The sequence below is a fragment of the Schistocerca gregaria genome, chromosome X, assembly GCF_023897955.1.
Source record: "Schistocerca gregaria isolate iqSchGreg1 chromosome X, iqSchGreg1.2, whole genome shotgun sequence".
In the NCBI taxonomy this organism is placed as follows: domain Eukaryota; kingdom Metazoa; phylum Arthropoda; class Insecta; order Orthoptera; family Acrididae; genus Schistocerca; species Schistocerca gregaria.
The window spans coordinates 601,773,354-601,798,303 of record NC_064931.1 but is presented as its reverse complement, the minus strand read 5'-3'; the positions used below and the strand labels follow the sequence as shown (position 1 = coordinate 601,798,303).

General features: G+C 40.3%; 1 protein-coding gene across 1 annotated transcript in view; it reads right to left on the bottom strand.

Moving 5' to 3' along the window:
• Positions 1 to 5,686: 5,686 nt before the first annotated feature.
• The window catches only part of LOC126298452 (uncharacterized), a 79,557-nt gene continuing 60,293 nt past the window's right edge, over positions 5,687 to 24,950 (bottom strand). The window contains exon 4 of the mRNA XM_049989782.1: positions 5,687 to 6,090. The gene's annotated coding sequence lies outside the window, so the exon portion shown is untranslated. The remainder of the gene's footprint in view (positions 6,091 to 24,950) is intronic.

The window sequence follows — 24,950 nt, the reverse complement described above, 5'->3', positions numbered from 1 at the left end:
CAATGATCTGGAATTATATGAGTGCTAACCATTCAGACTGTTTGTGCTAATCAGGAAATCTGGGTTTGAATCCCAGTCTGGCAAAAGTTACCAAGTGTCACCACTTGTCCGTTACATTGCACATTTATTGATTTTTCTCTGCATTAATCTAATTCATTTCATTTCAGTACACTTAGTTCATTTCATGGTGGTTGATTGTTGATCTCTATTCAAGTGAAGTGAGGTTCAAATCTCTTTTTGCCCATTTTTATTCATGGTATCTTTTCTTTCCTTTGTTAACTTCAGAGAAATGCCAGATGTTTTCATCCAGTGATTACTTGCTTTGCTTTTGTCCATCTTTGTTTGTAATGGCCGTAATGTTCACAATGTGTTAAACTCATAACTCCGTTACTTCTTTCAGTACTCAGCACTGAATCTCACTTGCAAAAATGACATGTTTGAAAGTATCACTGTATGAAGAAGCAAAACATCAATTTGGTGTATCATCAATATTGAATTTGAGAAAAGTGGCAATGTATTCAATTTAGGAAATGGTGAACTGAAGTTTCTTTGGTGTGAAAGACATAAAAGATTGCTTTCACCCCTTTGTGTGTGTCAACAATAGCGACGTGTTTTTGTTTGATACAGTGACTGGACAAGTGCCACTTGTAAGACAAAAGTATAACTCCTTGGTTTTGGCAATATTCTTTATATGGGACCCAGCATATGCATTGTTTATGTTGTGGTTTTCAGTCCAAAGACTGGTTTGATGCAGCTCTCCAAGCTATTGTATCCTGTGCAGTCATCATCATCTCTGACAACTACTGCAACTTACATCATGATCTACCTATCTAATCTTCATCATTCTTCTGTAGTACCACATTCTAAAAGCTTGTATTCTCTCATCTGAACTGTGTACCATCCACGTTTCACTTCCATACAAGACTGCACTCCAGGCATATACCTTCAGAAAAGTCTTCCTGACAGTTAAATCTATATTGCATTTCAACAAGTTTCTCTTTTTAAGAAAGGCTTTTTTTGCTATAACCAGCTATAACATGTTATATCCCCTCTAACTGAACCATCATCAGTTATTTTACTACCCAAATAGCAAAACTCATCTACTACTTCTAGTCTCTCGTTTCCTAATATAATTCCCTCGGCATCACTTGATTTAATTTGACTATGTTGAATTGCCCATATTTCAATGTTATTGGTGTTCATCTTATCCTTTGTAGTCTCTGTCCATTCCGTTCAAATGCTCTTACAAGTCCGTTGCTGTCTCTAAAAAAAATAAGAACATTATTGGCCAACTTCCAAGTTTTTATTTCTTCTCCCTGTACTTTAATTCCTTCTCCAGATTGTTCTGTGGTTTCCTGTACTTCCTGATCAGTGTACAAATTGGAAAACATCATGGATAGGCTACAACCCTGTTTCATTACCTTCTCAACCACTGCTTCCTTTTCGTGCCCCGTGGCTCTTGTAACTGATGCCTGGTTTTAGTAAAAGTCGGAAATAGCCTTTCAGTCCCTGTACTTTACCCCTGCTACCTTCGGAATTACAAAGGGAGTATTCCAGTCAACATTGTCAAAAGCTTTCCGTAAGTCTACAAATGTCATAAACATGGATTTCCCTGTCCTTAACCTATCCTCTAAAGTAAGTCGAAGAGTCAGTATGGCCTTGCATTTTCATATTCTTCTCCGGAATACAGATTGAGCTCGTAGGGGGCGGCTTCTAACAGTTTTTCCATTCTCCTGTAAGGAATTCGTGTTGGTATTTTGCAACCACGACTTATTAAACTTTATAGTTCAGTAGTACTCACTGCTGTCAGCACCTGATTTCTTTGGAATTGGTATTATTATGTTCTTCTTGTAGTCTGAGGGTATTTCACCTGTCGCATACATCTTGAACACCAGATGGAAGAGTTTTGTCATGGCTGGCTCTTCCAAGGCTGTCAGTAGTTCTGACGGAATGCTGTGTACTCCCGGGGATTTGTTTTGCCTTAAGTCTTCCAGCGCTCTGTCACATTCTTCTCGCAGTATCATATCTTGCTTCTCAACTTCATCTGCATCATCTTCTCTTTCTATAATACTGTCTTCAAGTTTATCTCCCTTGTACAAACACACTCTATACTCCTTTCGTTTTTCTCTTCTTTGTTTAGTACTGGTTTTCCTTGATATTCATACAGCTTCTTCTCTTTTCTCTAAAGGTCTCTTTTATTACCCTTTAGGCAATATCTGTCTTTCCTCTGGTGAAATATGCTTCTAAATCCTTACATTGACCTGAAGCCATTCCTGCTTGGTCATTTTGTACTTCCTGTCAATCTCATTTTTGGGCATTTGTATTCCCTTCTGCCCACTTCAGTTGCTGCCTTTATGTTTTCTCCTTTCATTACTTAAATTCAATATCTCCTGTGTTAGCGAAGGATTTCTACTAGGCCTAGTCCTTTTACCTATTTGATCATCTACTGCCTTCACTATTCCGTCTCTTTAAGCTACCCATTCATCTTCATTCCTTTTGCTTGCCCTAGTCAGCCATTGCTTAATGCTCCCTCAGAAACTCTTAACAACCTCTGGTTCTTTCAGCTTATCCAGGTCCCATCTCCATAATTGCCCTCCTTTTTTTGCAATTTCTTCAGTTGTAATGTACAGTTCATAAACAATAAACTTTGACTGAGTCCACATCTGCCCCTGGAAATGATCTACAGTTTAAAATCTGGTTCCAAAATATCTGTCTCACCATTATATAATCAACCTGAAACCTGGTGACTCCAGGCCCCTTCCATGTATACAACCTTCTTCAATGATTCGAGAATGAAATTTTTACTCTGCAATGGAGTGTGCACTGATATGAAACTTCCTGGCAGATCAAAACTGTATGCTGGACCGAGAGTCGAACTCGGGACCTTTGCCTTTCACGGGCAGGTGCTCTACCAACTGAGCTACCCAAGCACGACTCATGACCCGTCCTCACAATTCTAATTCCGCCAGTACCCCGTCTCATACCTTCCAAACTTCACAGAAGCTCTCCTGCCTTTCAGAATTTCATTCTGGAAACATCCCCCAGGCTGTGGCAAAGCCATGTCTGCACAATATCCTTTCTTCCAGGAGGACTAGTTCTGCAAGGTTCGCAGGAGAGCTTCTGTGATGTTTGGAAGATAGGAGATGAGATACTGGCAGAATTAGTGTTGTGAGGACGGGTTGTGAGTCGTGCTTGGGTAGCTCAGTTGGTAGTGCACTTGCCTGCGAGGGGCAAATGTCCCAAGTTTGAGTCTCAGTCCGGCACACAGTTTTGATCTGCCAGGAAGTTTCTTTAATGATTCTTAAACCAAATGTTAGTGATGATTAAATTATGCTCTGTGCAAAATTCTACCAGGCAGCTTAATCTTTCATTTCTTTCACTCAGTCCACATTCACCTACTATTTTTCCTTCTCTTCCTTTTCCTACTATGGAATTCCAGTCCTCCATCACAATCAAATTTTTGTCTCCCCTAAGTGTATGAATAATTTCTTTTATCTTGTCATACATTTCTTCGATCTCTTCATCATCCACAAAGCTAGTTGGCATATAAACACATACTATTGTGGTGGGTGTGAACTTTGGCTACAATAATGTGTTAACTATGCTGTTTGCAGCAGTGTACCCTCATTCCTATTTTCTTATTTACTGTTAGACCCACTCCTGCATAACCCCTACTTGATTTCGTATTTATAACCCTGCGCTCACCCGTCCAGCAGTCCTGTTCATCCTGCCACTGAACTTCACTAATCTCCACTGTATCTAACTGCAACCTATCCCTTTCCTTTCTTAAATTTTGTAACCTACCTGTCCAATCAAGGGATATGACTTTCCAATCTTCTCAACAAGTAGATTTCCAGTTATGTTCTTCCTGACGAAATCCTTCTGCGTAGTCCCCAACAGGAGATCCGAATGTAGGATTATTTTACCTCTGGAAAATTTTACTAAATCGGATGCCGTCGTCATTTAACCACACAGTAGAGCTGCATGCCATCAGAAAAAAATGCTGACTATAATTTCCCCTTGCTTTCAGCCATTCGCTGTACGAGCCTAGCAAGGGCATTTTGGTACGTGTTTATCTTGCCTTTCAGCAGATGCCTCTCCATTGTGGTTGCACTTACGGTACAGCTAGCTGTGTGTGTAGACACACACAAGCCACCCTACCATGACAAGGTCTTTGTTTCATTGGGGGAGGAATAGGGGAGGGGGCAAGTAATGTATGAATCCCAATTTGTTTCAAAAAGATAGTGATGTCCCATCTTCTTAGACTTACTCCAGCTTTTTCTTCCAGCACACAATATGTTTGGAAACTGCAGTGACTATCTCTTGAATATGTTTGGGAATTTTTGCTTTCCACAGCTATAGTTTGTAGTTTTAGCCAACCTAGTTGGACTGTTAATAGGAAGCTACTGCTGGGCTCTTTAGCGTCTGTTCACAGCTACTGTCCTCCAGAAGCTGATTGGTACAGACACGGCAAACAGATAGAACCTGTTAACAAGGGTGGGCTTCAGGCAACTGGTCATTTATCTAAAAGCCTCAGTGCTATTAACAACAACCTCTTAAAGAGGGGTAAAGAACATCTAATTAGACAAGCATACATTTCCTTTCATGTGGTACCAAAGATTTGGTGCTGGCATGGTGATTATCTGAGATTGATTATCATGCCATGATGCAATACTTCAGTTATATGTACATTCCACGGATCATAATTGTGATACCCTGCTGTGATGTGGAATGAGCCACTTTAATGATTTAGTACAATTGCCATTGGAAATTATATGAACTAGCTGACCATTCACATGATTGTCTTAAGCTACTTTGCTACTTTTATCACCTTTACCGCCACTTAACTATGCCAAGCAGATATGATTTCACTTTATGCTTGAAGTTAATTTTATCTTTTAAATTCTGTACATCCTGGAATAAGTGCTCAGATTTTTATGGCTGAGTGTCTCACTCTTTTCAGTGCCACATGCAGACTGACTGAATGATGGTGTAAATCATTTCTCCTTTAGTTTAACATGCAAGAATGTTACTGTTTTCGAATTTTGCTTGATTGTTGTAAAGATGCTGTCTGTTATATGAGCTCCTTGATTGTCTTAATGCAACTCTCTGCACCCTTTTAATTGTGATGAAAACCAGTCGTCAGTATGTTTAATATAGCACAGCTTCCAGCTGGGTGGCATTGAATTTGCAATTCATATGGTTATTCTTTGTAACATGGATGTCGTGTTTATGGTACACAAAAGGTCCTACACAAAGACTGTTTTTTTGTTTTCCCATTGTCTCTGATAACCATGCTAGAAATCCTCTGGTGGTGCTATTGTTCTGCTTAATGAATGCCACTTTTTTTGAGTAATGAAAACACTTGTTAAGTATGTATGCAAGTTTTAGTTGACTGTTTAATAATGACGGTCAGTGTGGAAGAACCAGAATATGTTTTACATAATTCACTTTTGAATTGAAATTTATTTATGTTTATGACTATATTGACATAATACCAATTTAATAAAGTCTCAGTTCAGAACTATAGTTTGTGATGTTATGCAATACCTGTTCTATTAAGGTGCCTCCTATGATCTTTAAAGGTCAAGAACTGAGGTGCTTTGCACTGCTATAGGCAAATTCATAAAGGATATATCCTGTTGGTTCTACACATAAGATACAACATCGAAAGAATGAAATAGCATTATAGAGTATAAATAAATCTATTTATTAAATTTACATAGCTTCTCTAGCAACAAAATCTTGCCAGTTTCTTCAGTTACATTATGGTACACACACATTTTAACATAGCTGACCATGTTTGAAGATTAAACATGCTGTGTAATAACCATAAAATGGAAAGAAATGTTCAAATTTTTAGTGTTCATTTTTTTATAAAGTGAGAGATAAAGAAAAGGACCAATATAGCTGTTAGAGATTTGGAAATATTGAAATCTTCTTTTGGAAAAGAAATTCATTTCCGGTTCTCTGTCTCAGAAGACTGAGTTTATTTGTATTAAGTAGAACAGCTGTCTGTATATTCCCTGTATTATCTTCCATTTATGTCTTGGCAGGTGTGGTTGCACCAATTCTTGAACAGCTGACAACCTGTGGAAGAAAATATAGTTTGAGATGGGCACTCTACAACATACATACTAATGTTTATTCTAGAATTGTGTGGTTTTTCGTAATGAGCTTTACTTCTTTTTTCTGCCCGTTTTCCTGGTGGTAAAAAAATTCAACCACATAAACATCAAGGTCAGTTTATCACAAGTGATGTGGCAAGTAGTTTATCATTTTAGGAATATGTGATAAAAAAATTCAGGCCAGATGAAACACATCACATTAAACGATGCACAAACAGTCACATCAATACAAAGTTCAATACAGGTGAGTTTGCTTGCATACAAACAATCATAAAGGTGCTGCATGGCATCCTGTGAGAGAATGTCTCAAGCATCTTGCACCTTATGTTGCAATTTGACAATGGTTCTTGCAGGTCCTTGACAATGAGTACATTCATGCTTCATGATGTCCGACAGGTATTCAGTTGCTGAGAGATACGGTGACCTCAATGGCCTGGGCAATTGTTGCACAACATGAAGACCATGTTGCATCACAGCATCTGTGTGTGGATATGCATTGTCCTGCTAAAAAAGCACATCACCTTCCTGTCGAATAAATGGCGGCAGCAGCAATGGGATAATAGCCTGAGCAATGTAATGGACACTGGTTACTTTAACCTACAGAAACACCAAATGCGACCACAAGTTGTAACTGTTAACCCCCCCACCAGTCCATGAATCCTAGAATTCGACCTATGTGTTGCGGGTGAATGCACTCTGGAACAGACAGCTTACCAGGTCTACACCGTCCATGTGTATGTCCATCACTCACTGACAGAGAGAACCTGCTCTCATCGCTGAAGACAAGAGGTTGCTACTCCACTCTCTAGTCAACTCTTTCACGACATCAGAGAAGCCATGATTGGTGGTGTCTTGGTGTTGGTGATTAGCTGGCCCGAGGCACATGTAATTGTAATCCTGTTGCAAGCAGACGGTTCCCAATGGTCCCAAATAACACAACAGTTCCTACGTATGCCCTTATTTTGTACCTGGATAATCTGTCAACAATCACGCTCACACAATGTGTCAATCTTGATGTGCGTCTGTACTATGCCAACATCCAGAACCTCTTCTAGAGATGTGGGAATGTTTCACAGACCACTGTTGAAAGTAGCGGTACACAACCAATAGGTTGTGCTCAACATGTGAAGCAAACTGTTAACATGTCCCTCCAGCATCTGGCAGCTCCACATTGTGGCACCATTCAAATGGCTGAAGCTGTTCAACAGGAGTACATACTTGGTGGGACAGGGTTGTACCCCAGAATGAGTGTTGCTCACATTGCTCAATTCTAAACTCTGCACAGTTATTGCTTGCAGAATCGAAACAGAAGGTGCACAGACAGGCCTCCTGAGCTATTTCTGATTACCAAAGGCCATCAAAAATCAATCACTAACACAAAAACCCCTCAATATGCTCATATTATACCCTGGTGCCACTGAAACAGTATTTGAGTGTGATGCCTTTTTTCCAGCAGTGAATACTGCATGAACAAAAAGTGGCACACAGCAGTCATAGTTGCACTTACATAATTTAATTATATGTTTATATGTAGCACAAGTATTTTATTTATTTCCTGACGCATTTCAGCCACTGGCCATCTTCAAATGAACAAGGAATAGATTGATACAAACTAGCTCTTCTGATGACATACTTTGTTGTCATTCTGTTTCATGTAATTTTGAAGTAGGGTGGTGGCTGGAATATGTCAGAAAACTAATAAAATATTCATGGTTCAGAGAACCACATATACTGCGGTGACAAAAGCCACGGGATAGCTTTATCCACATATACAGATGGTGGTAGTATTGCATATACAAGGTATAAAAGGGCAATGAATTGGGATAACTGTAATTTGTATTTACCTGATTCATGTGAAAAGGTTTCACAGTAAGGATTAACAGACTTTGAATGTGGAGTGGTACATGGAGCTAGATGCATGGGACATTCCATTTTGGAAATCGTTGGGGACTTCAGTATTCCCATATTCAGTGTCAAGAGAGTGCTGAGAATACCACATTTCAGGCATCAACTCTTATCACGGACAATGCTGTGGCCAATGGCCTTTACTCAACAACCGAGAGCAGTGGCATTTGTTTAGAGTTGTCAGTGCTAACAGACAAGCAACACTGCGTGAAATAAGCATGGAAATTAATGTGGGAGGTATGATAAACGTATCTGTTATGACAGTGTGGTAAAATTTGATGTTAATTGGCTATGGCAGCAGATGACTGATGCGAGTGCCTTTGCTAACAGGACAACATTACCTGCAGGGCTTCTCCTGAGCTCATGATTATATCAGATGCACCCAAGCCAACTGAAAAACTGTGCTCTGGTCAGATTAGTCCCAGTTTCAGTTGGTAAGAACTGATCACCTAACATTAATCCCATTGAACATTTGTGGGACATAATTCGAGAGGTCAGTTTGTACATGAAATGCTGCACCAGCAACACTTTCACAATTACAGACAGCTGTAGAGGCAGCATGGCTCAGTCTTGCTGCAGGGGACTACCCATGACTCGTGAAGTCCATGCCATGTCAAGTTGCAAAAGGAGGCCCAGTATGATATTAGGATTTATCCCATGACTTTTGTCACTTCAGTGTAATTAAATTACACACATCTGCCTGGCGTACTTTCATAGAAATATTTGTATATGAAATGTTTACAGTGAAGGTTAACCTCTCATTCTATAACAGACAGTAAAATAAAAACAAGACAGATTGGAAAAAAAGAAAGTAAACTCTTTGTTATTTCAAAAGTAATTGACATAACTGTTAATACATTCATCCCACTCAGACAAGATAGTCAGTGCCTTCATGGAATAATGTTTATGGTTACCTACATAATCGTGACTTATCCAGGAGTGCACCTCTTCATCTGAAACAAATCAATGGCCATGAATGTCTTACATATTTTTGGAGCCCTGAAGAAAGACATTGATAACCATCAATGTTCTGCAGGTGAGTAAGTGCGCGCATGCCTAAGTTGCTGTAGGCAACTGCAAACATTTTTCTGTGAAGACATTGACCGTTTTGTCTCCTATTGGGAACAATGTGTTAACATTTATGGCGATTACTTTTGAAATAATGAACAGTTTATGTACTTTTCCCGATTTGTCTCATTTCCATTTGACTGCCCCTTATAACTTTCTGTTAATAGAGAGTTATGTCAGAATGATTCTGTAAATTAAAAGACAAGATGAAAACATTTTTAATACAGTAAATTATTTTGTTGGGTAGAGTAGGATGGCATATTTAATGTCTCAAGTTTGTGTAGAGTATATGCACTAATGTTTATGAAAACAGAGAAGAATACATATGGCTGACACAAACAGGAATCACAGAACTGTTCATGATCCTCAACTTTGTAAATGCAGTACTGCATGAATGTCCTTCCTGCCACAATCAGATTGTCTGAAATACATGGGGAGGGAACGAAGATTCGCCATGAACAATATGTGGTTCACATACTGTAAGTTCCTTTTCCCCAGTGGGATAACTGGTTAGGGACAAGCAAGCTACCAAAGTTAAAACTAATTTAAACACTTGCTCGAGGCCACTGAACCACACAAGATTATCATTACCACAATCTATACATATATTCTTGTTTCATACATTATAAATGGAAATCCCTCCCCTTCTTTTTCTGCCATCATGTGTGGATTAATCTCACAAACTACTGGAGGAATTTTGATGCTAGTGTTGGAATGACATTGGAGTCACTAAGTTCCCTGGAGGCACAAATACTGGCTGTTCCATGTTTAATTGGTGTGTGGAGTGAATGTCTCATGGCTATGAAGTACTGCACCCAAACTTTATTTAATAATGGATCCCCTGAACTAGCGTGGAATTTTTGGTGCATGCATTTTTGTCAGTATTCAGCTGCCTATGTATGCTAATGGTCTTGTTAATATATGTTAATTTTCTCTCACACAGCTGAAGGGACTCACAAGGGAATAGTCCAATAAGCTATGTCGAAACCACCCCCCCCCCCCCAAAAAAAAAAAATTATTTCACAAGAAGAAGACAAAGAAATGCACTCCCAAAATTTTAGCTGCTAAGAGGCACTGCAAGTATTTTGTAAAAAATGTTGAAGTTACACATTTTTGCCATACAAAGAACAGCTTACAACAGCAGTTTGTACAGCCCTGCCCACCTTGTGTGCAACACGGTGAATCGCTCACGTAGCGCCGCATAGCAGAATTATCTGGTGTTCACAGATATCAACCCACAACATAGTTTACAATGGATTGAATGGAAGCAAACGTGTGAATGAGCATTGGCAGAAAATTCACTACCATTCCCTTGTATATGGGGGGAATCGTTTATGCCAGAGAGAACGGAAGAGAACACGAGGTAGCGAACATAACCTATGGTCGCTGTGTTATTAGTTTTTGGAGCTAATATTCACTATACAACATACAACTCTATTTTGTTAGAGCCACAATGCAAAACTCTGTGCTGTGCGGGGTAGCTGTGCGTTCTGAGGTGTCCTGTCATGGTTTGTGCGGCTACCCCCCGTAGGAGGTTCGAGTCCTCCCCTTTGTGATACGGAGAGCATGGTATAAAATCACGTTCAGTCCACAACTTTTTCACTATAATTTTTAACTGATCGTTCACTTCTTTCAGATGTTGCAGTGGTCACGACAGACATGTTGTTCAGATTCCACGTTAAACTGCAGATCTCCCTTTTCTGATTAGGTAACTGGAGAAAGTTTAGCACCTGCAGTGGTGTCCAGTTGAAACACCTGCAAGAGGCCTACTGGGTACACCAGAGTAGTGGGACAAGCTATGTTCTGGTGCATTTTGTTAGTGCGGGTTGCCTACATCACGTGCAGGTATGCACTCAGGGGCAAACCTATTGTTCTCTTTTGATTAACAAGTACTTAACCTATTGTTCTCCTTGATTGACAGGTCCTTAACCTATTGTTCTGTTAAGTGGTTTTCCATGTCATTGCACTTAACCTATTGCTCCCCACCCCCTCACACACTCCTCCCCTCTCAGGAAACCTCCCCTCGTTGCTACAGGTATACTTTCAGGTCTGAGTTATTGGAATACCCCCTGTCACTACTATCAGTTTGACTGACTGCTTAATTAAATTTATCAATTAATTATCCTCTGGTAGGAAAGAGCCGCGCCCCCCTCCCACACCCCTCTGACGGGAAATTCAAATTCCATCAGGACAATGCAACATACCAAGACTACCTCCAGTAACCTAAGAAAATCATGGGAAGATATGTCACTTACACTACCTCCACTAACCTAAGTCATCCGACCATCACCTTCTCCTAGGAACTGGCGCCAAGTTTGAATTTTGGCGGTAAAGAAAGGTCACTTGGGCTATCTCTACTTACCTAAGAAAATGGCAGTGGGTTACCCCCACTAAACTAGGTCATCCGGCTTCCACCTCTTCGTAGGGATAGGTGGGGAGAGGACTCGACCTACACTTGACATTTGTCTGTATTATTTAGCATGCATTATTTTATTTAAACAATTACAGGCACTACCACCATCCAGTGTGGTCGACATGGGGTCCAGACTCCAACTGACCTAGTACATAGTACTGCCACCAGAGGGTGCTGTCATCCCTCCTGTGATGTAACCTAAGATGGTGGTCTGGAGGGGGAAACAGGGGCGAAAACGACTCAGCCTGCGCTGGGCTCCTGCAGAGAGTAAGGAAGGAGTGTACTTTATTTATTTCGAAACAGTTTATTTAGGGATGAAGTATATTTATTACATTGATACAAAACACACGCTTTGACATGCTTGGGGTTGCACCACACAGCCCACAGACCTGTAAACTACTCCTAAATAACGCTCTGGAGACACACAAATAACTCCTAAATTACCCAAATAATTTCAGTACAGACATGCGAACTCCTAAATAATGCACTACACAGATATGCAGACACGAAATCATCTCATAAACTGTCCAAGTAGTGCATAGCACAGCTGACAGACCTGCTCGCAAAATAATGCAACAGACACCGCCCGCCACACCCTGTCCACTGGACCTCAGGCGCTCCCAGAAGTCGAGATGCACCAACAGCCCCTGCGAAGTGGCGCAGCTGCCAAGCCATGCACAGGTGTCCATTCAAATCTCTCAAGCATTAGACGGCGACATACCTTTCATACTTGGTACCTGAGAAATTCTTCTCGAAATAATGTGTTCACCTCAGCACCACTGCTGATATGACTGGACGCCATTGAAGACCTATTTGCGAGCCATAAATCTCATGTCGCTGCTGACGGATTGTGAAAGTTTACCATTCCTGGCTTGATGACCCATAGCTGCAGTGCAGGTCCAGTGGGAGCACCATTTGCAATTGTTTTCTGCATATTTTCAGTGGTAAAATTATTTTGCACAGATTGCTACATTGCATTGACAGTTAAACCCACAAAAGTTGCCTATAGATCGTCAAATACATGCAAGACTCACAAGAATATTGGAAGCCAGGAACATATTTACAAGAGTAACTACAAGTAAATATTATGATTACTGCTACAGTCTGACACTGATCGATGTACAGGTACTGTCTCCGCTTGACGGCTGTGGTTCTGGAACTAATCTCAGTATCTATAGCCAACATAATTTTCCATGTAAAAAATCTCTCTCATACCCTCGCGCTTATCAATGTACTGAATGTATACATCCCTCACAATAGGACACACACTCATCTTCTCCAGTCATGCCACAACATAAGCCACAGTAACTTTACAGTGCAATATATACACATTTTGCACAAACAGTGAGTTAGAATTTATATCTGTACAGCACCCGAAAAAATTATGGTATGCATACACTGACACTACTGACACTGGCTATATGTCTCGATTCTCCTCAGTCCTAGGAAATTATCTGACAAAGTCCAACAATCAGCGCTTCTGGAAAGTGCTGTATTCAGTCAAGATTCTCTGAAACAAGTGTTATGAAGGACAGGCATCAGGCACTGTGTGTGATAATGAATACCGCACCTGCAGACGTAATGCGTGGAAAGACATCACCGATGCAGGTTGGTGTACTGTAATCATCATCTCTATCGATAGAACAACAAGGAAAACTGCGAATTCGTTCTTCCTCATGCTCCTAATGCGGCACCCTGTCTTTCACGTGTTACGCTTCCTGCTTTCAACTTACACAAATGTTCTCACCGCTATGTATAGACTCCTATATCCCAGCACAAAGGACGTCTTGTAAATAAATGGGGAATTATGATTGGCTCTTATCGAATTTACCCACCGAATTACTGATGCCGTTGGTGTGGAAGCAGAGTCCGCCTTTTATTTTTCTTTCTACAGACGAGATTTGCAGTGGCAAAAACTAGCTTGCACTGATCGCCATATTGCAACAACAACTAAACCTCGCAATGTGCCCTACATATCGTCAAATACGGAAGGACTTTTACTCAATTACACTGCTCTCCTACTGAGGACAGGAGCTTGAATATTAGAGCCTGAAACCGATCCCCAACCCAGCAATATGTCACTGCATACCTTGTTGATCTAGTAAATATACAAATCATATCCTACGCCATGGAAAAATCGCCCCTTTTACATCATTCGTAAATATACCGAGAAGACAGACAGCACCGTAGTTGTACTCGCGACACAAAATATCTCCTTGCGAGGTTGGTGGTATCCACTCCCAACGGGTTCCCAGAGAGCCGTCAGTGGGCTGAAGTCACTCTCAGAAATGTTCTACAAATTCGAGCTCTTTCCCCCTCGACACAAACGCCTTACTGTTTCAGGTCCGGACCTGTTTCTCTGCTTGCATTTTTCTACACCCATCCCCAGACTCTGGGATTACAAGAACAAGTATATTTTCACATGATTTGGACACAGCAATATCCTACCAATCGCTCACGTAACGTAATTCCAAAGATGCAGACTGAGAATTATTTCTCAACAAACCGCAAACTTTAGATAGGTGGAGCGTGCTCTAGACCATCGAGTAACTAGAAACTTTTCCCGCCTGCGAAGATCTTTATGTGAGAACACGAAACAAATAGAGGAAATAGATATTTCCACTTATGAATACCGTTGTCAGCGATGTAACAGATTCCAAATCATCCCTATAATTTACAAAGTCAACTAAGGTGTTTCTCATATCTAGAGAAGCGTCAAACGTGTCCTCCACCTGCTAGATACACACACCACAATTGATATTCTGTCAACTAAATAAAGAAGGGAAATGCGAAGAAACAGTAAACCGACCAATTTACATGGGAGAGAATAGTAGTCCAGTGCAAACACAAGTACATATTGAATGTTGTCAAATTTCCATATGATCATGAAAGCTATCCTACACGTACTAAGTATGACATCTACATTCCTACTATCCAACAGATCTCTCCATTCACAGGGCTTCTACTGTTAATGGGAAATGTGAATCATCCCTGCACAGGCCACCAGTACTGCACACAAAGCACGCACAGGTAGAATCATCACCCTAAGAAATCGGTCACATATATACTTTATTCCTGTTGATTGCACACGATACAAAATAATACTGAGAGAAAGTCAATGATGGGTGGGCATGTCTCATAAGTTTCTCTTGCGAGTTTTACCATTGTGTCTTAGAAAGAGAGGCGTAATCAGCCAGATGTTAAAAAACCCGTTCACAACAACTACTGTATGTTACTGTCTCAAGCGGTCTTGGTTCTACAGGTGCACACAAGTATCCATGTTAAAAACTATACTGGCTTTATAAGTCGAAGTATGGCATTATCTACGAATGACGTAGTTTTTTCCAGACAAATACTGAGATGGTAATTGTAGGAACGTATATTATTATACCAGCAGCCAGGTTACACGTAACCCATGATGCAACCTCGTCATAAAATTGTTCAATTTTGAAAATGTTCCAGCTAAGGAACTGCGAACTGCAACAATATCCAGATGCACATGTTGGCATCAGTAATTCGGTGGGTAAATTCGATAAGTGCCATTTCTTTCGTTGTCTTCCTCCAAAAACTGTGTAGGTTTCGAATTATGAATTATAGCACTCTGAACTTAACACTGGAGTATGCCGATCGGACAACTCTTCCATAGTTGACTTGCTTATATTTCATAATTGTTGCTTTGATCTTATGGTCAAATTAGATTAATTCTGTCTTAATTAGTGGGAGTATAGCATTATAGTGTTCTAGAAAATGTGTCATGTGACAGTGATAAGTATTCTGTTTAAAATTGTCCATGGTCATGTTACGATTTGAACAATTTTTGCAAGTTAGTCACTGTATATGGATATCTACTTGTGAATGTTACATCTTTATTTCAAGATTAATTTTAAGATCTTCAAGTGTGCCTGTCTGGGGTGTAGGGTTTGATTCTGAGAGTTTTATTAAGTCGTGCTTGTAAACGATACACACAAATTGTCTTTCGCACATATGTTGCCACCTCTGGTGCCAGACAGCAAAAACACAGCTAACTTCAAGCCATTATACTGAGCTCATAGCAGCAACTAGTTGGTGACACGTACTTATTTGCATGAGCGCAGGAAGTCCTCATTGCCACAACTGTTGTAGTTTGGGGACTGTTGGAATCACTCCAGTATTTTACAAACAAAAGAAATAACAATATAAATGATTATACTAAAAAATAAGCAATTTTATTTTAAATTTAAAGTTCATAAACTTTGAAACTTCCTGGCAGATCAGAACTGTGTGCCGGACCGAGACTAGAACTTTAATCTCCCAGAAAGTTTCATATCACCGCACACTCCGCTGCAGAGTGAAAATCTCATTTTGGAAACATCCCCGAGGCTGTGGCTAAGCCATGTCTCTGCAATATCCCCCGAGGCTGTGGCTAAGCCATGTCTCCGCAATATCCTTTCTTTCAGGAGTGCTAGTTCTGCAAGGTTCACAGGAGAGCTTCTGTAAAGTTTGGAAGGTAGGAGACGAGGTACCGGCAGAAGTAATGCTGTGAGGACGGGGCATGAGTCGTGCTTGGATAGCTCAGTGGGTAGAGCACTTGCCCGCGAAAGGCAAAGGTCCCGAGTTCGAGTCTCGGTCCAGCACACAGTTTTAATCTGCCAGGAAGTTTCATATCAGCGCACACTCCGCTGCAGAGTGAAAACCTCATTCTGGCTTCATAAACATTCATTGTGCAAAAGTTTGTGTAATCAAGGGTTGGAGGTGGCAAGTGAGATACAAATATGGTGACATCTCAGAGTGCTCTCCCAAATAGCCAAAACAAGATTCTGATGAGTCCTTAAAGTACATTTCTGATGCAGCTCAATGTCTCAAACCATCAATGCTCAGTTGGTTGTAAGTTTGGGCCATTCGAATGCCCATACATCTAGGGTATCTATTCAGCTAATTTTTTGTATCTGCATGCTGCCATTGTCACACATGAAGTAGTTGATAGGCATCTCTTCTATTGTATCAACAGATCAAATGGTTGCCAAAAAGGCTGTGTGTAGACTGTGTAGATTAACCTGTTTTACAGGCCCTAACAGGGGAATTTTTGTGATAAGTAACCTGCAAAAAATAGCATTTTACAGCAATTTTGAAATTTAAAACGTATAATGCAGCGTTTACAAATTACTATTTCATTGTATAATATTTTCCAAAACAATTTATGGTTTAATGAATTTATGGGAGTAAAAAATGAAAACTGAAATCATTTATGTACACTAACTGTAAGGTATACATTTGTTGGGCATATCCCACTGGAGGTTCGAGTCCTCCCTCAGGCATGGGTGTGTGTGTTTGTCCTTACGGTAATTTAGGTTACGTAGTGTGTAAGCTTTGGGACTGATGACCTTGGCAGTTAAGTCCCACAAGATTTCACACACATTTGAACATTTTGTTGGGCGTATGCAAGATAACAAAAGGAATGAAACAACCAAGCAAATTATGCTTATATTTAATTCAAACACAGCAATTCTCCAAACAACAGGTTTAAAATGAAAATTTTAAATATTGTTACAGGCTTCGGTAATTGGTTTACACTTATCCCTCATACTAATGAAACTACTTCCATTTTATTAACTTCATTGTCTTAAAGTATCGCACTCTGTACTGGTACTGTGCGAAACCAAAATGTTGCTCCCATGTTTTAACATGGAGATTAGACCTTTTCTGCTTCTGTTTGTGACCATGAATGATAGGTACTTTTATTTTTTTATTTTTTTTTAAGTATGGTTCACTTGAACTGGTTTTTGGATACAGTCAAGAGATGACAAACGTCCATTTATGCTGCAATTGTACTGTGCTACACTTTCATACATAGTGCAATCTTCTATCTCAATATCTTTCAACTTGTATTCTTCAAAGCTACACCCATCCTCTTTATTTACTGTGATGCATGTTTACATTCAGTCTAGTATTCTGAGAATGTCACTAGTTTCGTTTACTTGTTCCAAGATATCATCCCAAAATACTGTGTAGAGCCCCACTTCCAGCTTTGATATTTTATTGTAGAAACAAAGCAATGAAACATGATTTCCCTGACTCTTCTTTGATTCCTGCAATTTCAAAAAGTGTGTTCATTAATGCTTTGTATCATCACCACAGCATGACCAACGTGATGTGACCTGTTACAGCATGCAAATGGATTTCTAATTTACTGATTTTTTTCAAACCGTCACTTGGACTCTTATACATATTGGTTAAAGCTGTAAAAGAAGTTCATGAAATTATTCAAAAAATCTTAGAGCATCCAGACAGTACTTGGCTGCTGCCTGCACCATAGGACTGAAGGTATGCCCCGTAGGCTCCCAGGTAGATGCTATTTTCCTTGACTTCCGGAAGGCGTTCGATACAGTTCCGCACTGTCGCCTGATACACAAAGTAAGAGCCTACGGAATATCAGACCAGCTGTGTGGCTGGATTGAAGAATTTTTAGCAAACAGAACATAGTATGTTGTTATCAATGGAGAGACGTCTACAGACGTTAAAGTAACCTCTGGCGTGCCACAGGGGAGTGTTATGGGGCCATTGCTTTTCACAATATATATAAATGACCTAGTAGATAGTGTCGGAAGTTCCATGCGGCTTTTCGCGGATGATGCTGTAGTATACAGAGAAGTTGCAGCATTAGAAAATTTTAGGGAAATGCAGGAAGAACTGCAGCGGATAGGCACTTGGTGCAGGGAGTGGCAACTGACCCTTAACATAGACAAATGTAATGTATTGCGAATACATAGAAAGAAGGATCATTTATTGCATGATTATATGATAGCGGAACAAACACTGGTAGCAGTTACTTCTGTAAAATATCTGGGAATATGCGTGCGGAACGATTTGAATTGGAATGATCATATAAAATTAATTGTTGGTAAGGCGGGTACCAGGTTGAGATTAATTGGGAGAGTCCTTAGAAAATGTAGTCCATCAACAAAGGAAGTGGCTTACAAAACACTCGTTCGACCTATCCTTGAGTATTGCTCATCAGTGTGGGATCCGTACCAGGTCAGGTTGACGGAGGAGATAGAGAATATCCAAAGAAGAGCGGCGCGTTTCGTCACAGGGTTATTTGGAAACCGTGATAGCATTACGGAGATGTTTAGCAAACTCAAGTGGCAGACTCTGCAAGAGAGGCGCTCTGCATCGCGGTGTAGCTTGCTATCAAGGTTTCGAGAGGGTGCGTTTCTGGGTGAGGTATCGAATATATTGCTTCCCCCTACTTATACCTCACGAGGAGAACACGAATGTAAAATTAGAGAGATTCGAGAGCGCACGGAGGCTTTCAGACAGTCGTTCTTCCCGCGAACCGTACGCGACTGGAACAGGAAAGGGAGGTAATGACAGTGGCACGTAAAGTGCCCTCCGCCACACACCGTTGGGTGGCTTGCGTAGTATAAATGTAGAAGTAGATGTACAAGGTACCTATATTGGTGAATTATTTTCTGCCTGTACCAACGCTTGTAAGGCTATTGTACTTTCTGCGCATTAGAGAAGTGCGTCAGTTCGTAACGATTGTCATTATCTTTCAAAAACTTGCTGAAGCCTGGAAACACTTCTTTAGCTTGTGGCTTTGATGAATATTAGAAACATTTCAACAAGGATATGTTCCTTTAAATACTTGAAAATAAAACTAAGCAGATCAATGTAACCTTCGTCTGGAGTCAGCCCTGACGATATGGAGTAATAGTTTGGCTGCTGGATTCAGGAAATTACTTTATTGAAAACTCTGAAGGGAATGGCCCAGTTGAATATGCCGAAACCTGCACCGAAATTTTTTGTACGGGAAGAAACACAATGTCAGAATTTTAGCTGCTAAGACATACTGCAAATATTTTTTTTCTTTTAAATGTTGAAAATAGCCAAATGGAGAAATGTACATCCCTACTGGAGCTGTAGCAGACAGCGCGTGTGCAACACATCAAGGACATATCCTAGACTGATGGCATATCAGTAAATACATAACACGGCACAACATGATCGTAATTTGTAAAGTAAATTTCAGTTTCTGTTGATAATTTATCTGTCACAATCGTTATTCAATCAAATTTGCAACTGATTTAATATCCATAATAATTAGCAGTGCCTTTGCGGCGTTACTAAGTGTTAACACTGGAGATAAAACTGAATTAATATTCTTAGGGTTTTCTTCGTATGTGCTTGCTAAAAGTATCTGGCTTTGTGCAGGTTCCACAATTTCACAATAATGTGGACTCCATTGTTAATGTTTTCAACCTTGCAAAGATGAAATATGTAGAACATTGATGCAATTCAAATCACCCACTTCTCCTGAGAACCAACATACGAGGGCGCCCATACCATAGTTTGTAGTGTTGTGAGGCTCGACCTAGGTGTGTGGAGCATTATTAATATTTTTGAATTTGAATGGTGACTTGTAAGTAGCTATAACAAAGTTCCAGTTCCAACCCTGTTAAAAAAGTGTGTAATCATTTTCTTGAAAGAAAAACGAGTGACTGCACTATATTCTTTCCTTTCCCTGAGAGTTAGGGGAGGAGGAGTGCCACCCCCCCCCCCTACTTATCCCCGGGTATGGGCGCCGATGCCTTCATATGTGTTATTTATTAGTTAATTTCATGGACATATATTCGAATGATGTCAACATTTCATTTCAAATAACAGGGCAAAAATGCACTACTTTCCTAGTGAAGAGAAAACATGTACAGTAGTAGTTTTCAGTGACAAAAATAGCTGTAAATTTTGTGGTTAAACCGAAGAAAGGAAAATAATCTCTTAAAGTTAAGCAGAGAACAGAGCTGCTTTTGCTTGGTAAAATCTGAATGTGAGTTCTATAAATGGAAGAAAGATTTACACGAAGTATGAAATGTGCACCAAAATGAAATTTGCAGATGTGTGAAAGAAAATTATTCAGACGGCCGGTGTGGCTGAGCGGTTCTAGGCGCTTCAGTTAGGAACCGCGCGACCGCTACGGTCGCAGGCTTGAATCCTGCCTCGGACACGGATGTGTCTGATGTCCTTAGGTTAGTTAGATTTAAGTAGTTCTAAGTTCTAGGGGATGACCTCAGATGTTAAGTCCCATAGTGCTCAGAGCCATTTGAACCATTTGAAAATTATTCAAAAGATTTAGTACAGTTTGTGAGAGTCAATGCACCATTACCGAGGAAAAAGCTACGAGCTTAGGCGCTCAGTATGGCTCGTGAGATGAACATTTCTGATTTGATTTGCGGGCTGCTTCAACCTGTTTAAATACAATCAGGGAATTGTACGGAAAAGGAAATCGCAAAATTACGAATTTTACTTTAGACGTGAAGAGGAGAAGTCAATAATAGGCAAAACTACAGAAAAACTCTTAGCTGACTTGAAGGCAAAGCTTCTTGTTAATTATCCCCAAAAATGCTGCACTGCATATAAAGCGAGCAAGTTAGGTTTCATGCAAGAACTACATGCCTACCGCACTTGCATCATTTCAAGCGAAAAAAATTGTTACTTGTGCAGTGGACACATCCCTACACAACAATTCCACTGATAAATGTTAGTCGATTACTGTTTCCGCAGGGTTATATTTGTCTCCAGGAACCTCAAGGCAAACTAGGACCAAAAATTAAAAAAAAAGACTGTTTACTTGCACAAAATCCTATAAATAACATAGCAATATCTGGAAAAATGTGAGAGAATAATTATCTATATTACATCCGAAACGTTGTACCAGTTGCAGAAAATACATTGATAGAAGAAAACGCAACACCAAAAACTGTAGAGTAATGAAATTTGGGGAATACACTCGTATATGTAACATATTTAAATGATTAACATTGCAAGATCACAGGTTAAGGTAAGCGAGAGATAAGCCATTGGAAATGTGAAATGCTCGTACATTAATAACCGGTGTAATCTCCAAAATGTTGAATACAAGCATGCAAACGCACATGCATTGTGTTGTATAGGTGCCGGATGTGGGTCGCAGTTCAATGCCTGTTGCTCTTGGTTGGCATTACCGAGAGGAAAGATCATCGTATTTGGCGTATGGCTCTGGTGCATCGTACTGCACCTGCAGTAGTAATCTGAGCAGCAGTTGACACCACAGTGACACAACGGACTGTTACAAATCGGTTACTTTCAGCACAGCTTCGAGACAGACTTCCTGTAACGTGCATTCCACTGATCCCAAACCACCGCCATTTGCGACTTCAGTGGTGTGAAGTGAGAGCTGATGGGTGAGCGGGGTGGAGGTCTGTTGTGTTTTCTTATGAAAGCTGGATCTGCCTCAGTCCTAGTGACGGCCGTGTGATGGTTAGCATGAGGCCAGTTGAGGGCCTACAATCAACCTGTCAGCATGCTAGAAGCACTGGACGTGCACCTCAAGTTATGGTCTGAGGTGCGGTTTTGTACGACAGCAGGAGCACTCTCCTGGATATCCCATGCATCCTGACTGCAAGTCTGTACATAAGTCTGGCGATTCAATCTGTTGTGCTGCCATTCTTGAACAGCATTCCAGGGGGTGTGTTCCGACAGTATAACGCTCGCCCACATACCCCTGTTGTAACCAAACACGCTCTACAGTGCGTCGACATGTTGCCTTGGCCTTCTCGATCACCAGGTATGTCTACAATCAAGCACGTATGCCATATCATTGGACGACAATTCAAGTGTCATCCACAAACAGAATTAACTGTCGCTGTAAAACCAGGTCCAATCTCAAAGGTAACTAACGCTCACAACCGGTACAGCGTGTATTTATAGCAATCTTGACCTGCATTCTCATAGTGGCATTACTAACACCGCTCTTATGCAACTGGGGCGAAACTTGAATAGACATCATCTTTTAGATGAAGAAACCTGCCTACCAGGTTTCGTTTATGTCGCACAACTCCTTGATGTTGCGATTTTTTCCCCTCAGTGTAATTTATTGCTTTTGCTGGGCGCTTGCCCTACACATAACGCCTCTCCCTTTAGGAGGACGACGAAAAGACAGTTAATACAATTCGGATTCCACCTGTTCCTAATATGGTAGTGTCTCAATAAATAAATTTTCCGGCAGTTTAAAGCATTATTCAAAAAATTGTCGGACAATACAATTTCCGATAGCCTTCTGTCATTTCATATTTATCAATGGAACAGTATTGTTAAAAGTTAAAGCACAGCCATGGATCTACGGTATTTCCGAAGCGGAGCAAAACCTTGATAGTGCCCCCCCCCCCCCCCCCTCATCTAGCTATTGATATAGGTCGCCAAAAATAAAAACAAAAACGATTTTTCAAAAATATGTTCATCTTGTAGCGCACATATTTCTGAAGAGTTTGATATATAAAACATACAAGTTCGAAGAAACGTAAGACATGATATTTGGTCTTAAGCGCGCTAAGCGCAGTGCCATGCCTCTTCACACACCATTCTTTATCGCACGTCACTGTATTTTGCTCCGTGGAATTCAAACGTGACTGATTTGTAGTGGAAGCCGTCACACTTATTTTCAGGACAGTGGAAATCGAAATGTCCTGTGGTGCCTCTCCTGCTCCCAGTCGGTTTGTTTGACGTCCTACCCCCCTTAAAAAACTCTCAATTAATACTGTGTGGGATTATTTGTGACTGGAAAAATAAGAACTCTTCAGAAAATTTGCACTCTTTATTGCCTATTAGCTAATAACTTCCTCTTTCTTGTGACATAAAATTAAATATAGGAAACTTGAAACCAGTAAAGACAAGAGACAAGCAAGACAGTACATGTTTCTTCAATCCTTAGGTCCTGGCATTTTTTCTCTCTAATCTTGCTACAGCTTTACTTTTTTTATAAACCTTATAAATAAAAATCGGAATGTTGCCTAATACTGAAAAAGCTGTTAATACGAATGGTACTCAGACTGGTGTGGTTCTCGATTTTATTACGTCTATTTTGGCATTTCCTTTAATATCGTAGCAATTGCAACACCCCAAATAAGCGAAACTATTTTGGCACAAATGGTCATTTTCATGTGCCTCATTTACATAAATAATGCAATAGAATATAATTCAGGAGGTACCAATATCAAATGCCTAGTAGGCCCACTACAAGCGAAAGGTTTTATGTTAGGAAACAGTTTCCAATTTCATTCACATGCTCCAGTTTCTCCAGCATGAGATCGAAAACTAGTAGTACGAAATTTTTATATAAATTTCGAATCGTCATATCCTTCCATGTGATTTGTGTGATGTTCCCGTCCCTTATCTTTCCTCGTTCTAACAAACAATCTTGTCAGTCATCACTAATTCTGTAACTATTCCTGCCACTGTGAAAACTTTATCCCCGGTTAACTTCACTAATCCTGCCAGATCCATCGGTTCAGTTATGCAGCGTTTATTCTCCGGTTAGGCGTTATTATTCTTTCGTACAAAGCGTTTTCCGCGCTATTTCGAGAAAAGAACTTCAAGCGGCTGCTAACCAGGGGACTGTATAACTGGCTCTTAGTAATGTAGCGATCTGGCAAAATTTTATTGTCCGTTTCATTTACTTGGATACACTGAGATGATCATATGTAATATTTCTTAGCTGTTATTCCTGTTAGTCGCTTATTTCCACTCTGGTAGTCTGAATCTACTGTTTCCGCTAATAATTATAACAATTCTGATTATTCGCAGACCCAGTCAACCACATAAACAAACAGCGATTGGCATTCACACGTTCGGGTTTAGTCGGATCATCTCCTATAGCCCCATCCCCTTTTGCCTGCGGGAAAGTTTTTTATTTCTAGATGCAATGGGGTTTCCCCTGGCAGAGGCGCCATGTACACTATGCACGCATTCAAATATCAACCTATGATTCGTTCAGAAATCAATTTAGAATGTGTTCAAAAGCCAACTGGGATGCGTTTCAAAATCATATGAATAATCTGAGTCGGAACAAGGCCCCCGGAGTAGACAACATTCCATTAGAACTACTGACGGCCTTGGGAGAGCCAGTCATGACAACACTCTACCAGCTGGTGAGCAAGATGTATGAGACAGGCGAAATACCCTCAGACTTCAAGAAGAATATAATAATTCCAATCCCAAAGAAAGCAGGTGCTGACAGATGTGAAAATTACCGAACTATCAGTTTAATAAGTCACAGCTGCAAAATACTAACGCGAATTCTTTACAGACGAATGGAAAAACTGGTAGATGCAGACCTCGGGGAGGATCAGTTTGGATTCCGTCGAAATGTTGGGACACGTGAGGCAATACTGACCTTACGACTTATCTTAGAAGAAAGATTAAGAAAAGGCAAACCTACGTTTCTAGCATTTGTAGACTTAGAGAAAGCTTTTGACAATGTTGACTGGAATACTCTTTTTCAAATTCTAAAGGTGGCAGGGGTAAAATACAGGGAGCGAAAGGCTATTTACAATTTGTACAGAAACCAGATGGCAGTCATAAGAGTCGAGGGGCATGAAAGGGAAGCAGTGGTTGGGAAAGGAGTGAGACAGGGTTGTAGCCTCTCC